Genomic DNA, 2,790 nt, shown 5'->3' with positions numbered 1-2,790 from the left:
AGAGCTGCTTTGCGGCAAGATTTTGCTTCGTGTTCTGCGTGATATTCGTTGCAGTATTCCCTATTATTTCTGATGACGTAAAAGCTTGTTGTGCCAGTTGTGCCTTATAGTGAGAACGATGCGTACTTCGACAATGCGCCCTCGGTGACGTACTGGTGCTCAAAAGACGAGAAAAAACAACACCAATGAAGACTACTGCATAGAAATGTTGAGGAGAGAGGCTAGAAGAAAACGTAGGGAAGGAGGATCGGAGGAGAGCAAAGGACTTCAACGAGGCGGTTCCCTCTCTCAACTTAGGCGCCCGTGCGCCGCCATATTGAATCAGCCGAGGGGGCGGAGCATATTTTTAGCTGAGGAAAACAAGCAAAATTCCGAAAACTGTTGGCAACACTTGCTCCGCGGCTTCCGTTAGCTACGGATTTGGTCACAGTCGGCTCCAATCCACGCTCGCAGCCAAGACTGGCCGACGCACAAGCAGGAGTGTCGGTTATTCACCGCTTCTTCAGCGTAATTACGACCGTGGTGAAATTTGTGCACATGCACACATACGGTACGTATACTTTCTTACCTATCCATACAACTGTTGTGCGCAATGTTCAGGTAATTTGGGCCTGTGCACAAAGAGTGTGTTTTAGCTTTGTGCGCTTCTGCTGTGTGTACACAGGTGACTTACTGCTCAACGTAGCCCTCAGTAGCGTTTCCAGAAAAAAATATTTCGGGAAGGGTCCGATGGAAACTTCACATGGGGGAGGAAGATTTCGCCCTCGTTTCCTTCTCCCAAATGCACTATGAAAGCTAAGGTTTCGTGAGGGGCTTCAACCCGCCAACCCCCTCTCGCTACGCCACTGGTAGCTCTCATACAAACACAGCATTGATTATGGTTCGAAAGCATAGAAATCATAAGCTCTAATCTTTCATCATAATCCCTCCCTTAAGATTTCTATGTTCGAAAGTAACACATGAGGCTGTTTGAGACAGAAATTTAGGAGTCATGCACAGTAAAGCGACTTAATGATGTATTCGAACAACAAGCAATATATACATAGTGTGTGCAAATAGAACTTCAGTGGCTCTCTGCGCACCGGTAAAATGTTCTGCTGCTGGGGTTTACTACTGGTCGAGGAATAACACTTGCTTGGTGAGCCTGCACCTCATGTAAGCCTTTTGTGACCTTTCAGTTAGCCTTCGTGAAAGTTCGTACATCCTTAGCTGTAAGTACTTCCTCATAGTGACCCTGACAAGTGTCAGTATGTGTTGTGGCTCTTCTTTCTAATGTTCAAGGTCCAGTAGTATATTCTCATGCTTGTGAGCAAACTCATTGAAGCTCTTTTGCACCAAGAATTGCAAGGTCACTCTCTGTGGTTGAGAAGAATGCATTCTGAAGACACATTCTGAGCACTCCAAGGTAGATGTGACAAGCTTGGATGGCATGATCAAGCCACCATTGTTACGGATATAAATCAGGAGGCTTGTAATGTCCTGCTTAACCAGGACGTCTAAGCACTCTGAGCATGTGATGTTGGCTGATATTTTGCGCACCACGTAACCACCAATGTAGTGCACAACTTCTGTTGTGAAGCTGCTGAGTGAGAACATGGAATTGATGTCCTCGTCTTGCTAGAAGCTACCCTCATCTGTGTCGTCGAATGACTGATCTTCTTCTCTCTGTCTGGACAGGTTTCCCTGGTGTCGCAGTAAGGTGTCACCTTCAAGGCTGGGCAGAACATTGCAAGCTCCTGAGCCCCTAACTTCAGCATGCATAAGGATGGCTCTATAAGCGTAGCGAAACTGCGCAGAGGATGGGTTGTTATTCTATCCTCCACGTTGACGGATGCAGCTGAATAGGAGCTCCAAGTGATCTTGACTCAGCCTGTAGGAGCAGATGTACCTGTGCATTGGGAGGTAAGGTATACGTGTAACTGTGGTAGATATCTTACAGAATGGCATAGATGCAGGCTAGCTAGTGGATAAACTCCACGATAGGCAAGCCTAAACAATGGCTCAGGCTTGCCTGTGAGTGGTATCTCACGCTTGGCAGACTTCACACCAGATGCAAATTTTCTTTTGCTGCTTTCATGTATGCCTTAGATGAAAAACTTACCTGCAGGCATCTCGGTCAAAGAGCATCTCTGCAAGTTCAGCGACACTTTTCAATGAAAATGCCAGGCTTAAGACGGACATCCGCCTCCCATCCAAGACTGCAAGTTTCCCCGACGGCAAAACAAGTGACATGAGCTTTCTAGACATTGCAAGCATGGTTGTCTTTTGAGAGGAGAAGGACCCTTTGCGGAGGGGAGCCTTGAAATTTGGGCTCGTGGACTCGTGGTGAGTTGAGGAGGTCAAAGGCTCTGTAAAAGTTTTCGTAAGTTACAGTTTCTGATATTATAGTGAACTCTATACCTGTCCACATCGGCAATGGACTTGGCAGTTCCATCGCAGTCTTGGAAATCTTTTAAGCCGAGCTGTTGGGCGAACTTCAATGCTTTGCTGACTGATGAACTGAAAGTCCGTGCCGCTAAGCTCGCTTTCATTATCTGTCGCTGATAGTCAATGTGAGCTTTCTTCAGCTTGTTAGCAGCACGCAGACCTTCAGCATCTTGCAGCTCATGAAGCTTTTCAATGTGGGCCCACTTGATTTCCTGTTTTGATACAACAACAAAATATATATAAAAAACATCCACAAAAATTACATTTTTTAAATTGCATGCTCGCACTCATTGAAGATGTTTCATCGTCAATGAGTACGAGCACGCAATTGCATGTGACAGCACAGGAATAAGACTTGTGCTT

The 2,790-nt window shown here is 46.0% G+C and overlaps 1 long non-coding RNA gene across 1 annotated transcript; it reads left to right on the top strand.

Annotated features, from left to right (window-relative positions):
- Positions 1-461: 461 nt before the first annotated feature.
- On the top strand, positions 462-2,320 carry LOC135365877 (uncharacterized). Its single transcript, XR_010413978.1, has 3 exons — positions 462-550; positions 1,678-1,902; positions 2,108-2,320. It is a non-coding gene; the product is annotated as an uncharacterized LOC135365877 (long non-coding RNA).
- The last annotated feature ends 470 nt before the right edge of the window (positions 2,321-2,790 follow it).

This window comes from Ornithodoros turicata, chromosome 8, assembly GCF_037126465.1.
Source record: "Ornithodoros turicata isolate Travis chromosome 8, ASM3712646v1, whole genome shotgun sequence".
In the NCBI taxonomy this organism is placed as follows: Eukaryota; Metazoa; Arthropoda; class Arachnida; order Ixodida; family Argasidae; genus Ornithodoros; species Ornithodoros turicata.
This window is presented reverse-complemented; position numbering and strand designations above follow the sequence as displayed.